Consider the following 657-nt stretch of genomic DNA (forward strand, 5'->3'; position numbering starts at 1 on the left):
TCGAGCATTGTATAGATGGCAATCCGTTAGACAGGTGTGCGGGAGTTATTGCCCATGCATATAATAGGGAGGAGTCGCCACTTCGGCCAGAATTCGGCCAAAGGCTTGACTCCGCACCCTTTCCAGAAAAGCGCTCATCCCCGGAATCTCTCAATGCCGCGACTGATTACACGGGGATGACTTATTATTCTTGAATTATAACAAACAAACAAAGCAAACGAGAGCTCACGCATCTCTGTGCCGCCACAGGTGATCACAAGGCAGGACTTATGATGATGGCTCGCATTTGAAATCTATTTATCCCCGTATAAAGACTGAAACAAAACTGAAGTGCACATATAAACCCAATGGTGAAAAGTAGGGAATTAGTAAGAGGTAGAAAAGGTTCATACATGAGTATAGTTTGTTTTTTATAGTTCAAAAATTTTATCAGTCCATTTGTAAAACCTCATTGCAGCAATCATGAGAATATTACTGTTTAAGTGAAAAAATGTATGCCGCGTCTGGATAAGATATGGGAGCATAATCAACACAATTTTTAGTGGCCTCTCCCACTCCCTCAACGTCCTCCCCGCTTTATTAATTGCGCTCCTTCCATGTTCCCTTCATATTTTCCTCACATGCATAGAAAGAGCCCCGTTGTGTTTCCCATCCAGG

This window comes from Penaeus monodon, chromosome 25 (assembly GCF_015228065.2).
Source record: "Penaeus monodon isolate SGIC_2016 chromosome 25, NSTDA_Pmon_1, whole genome shotgun sequence".
NCBI classification, from domain to species: Eukaryota; Metazoa; Arthropoda; class Malacostraca; order Decapoda; family Penaeidae; genus Penaeus; species Penaeus monodon.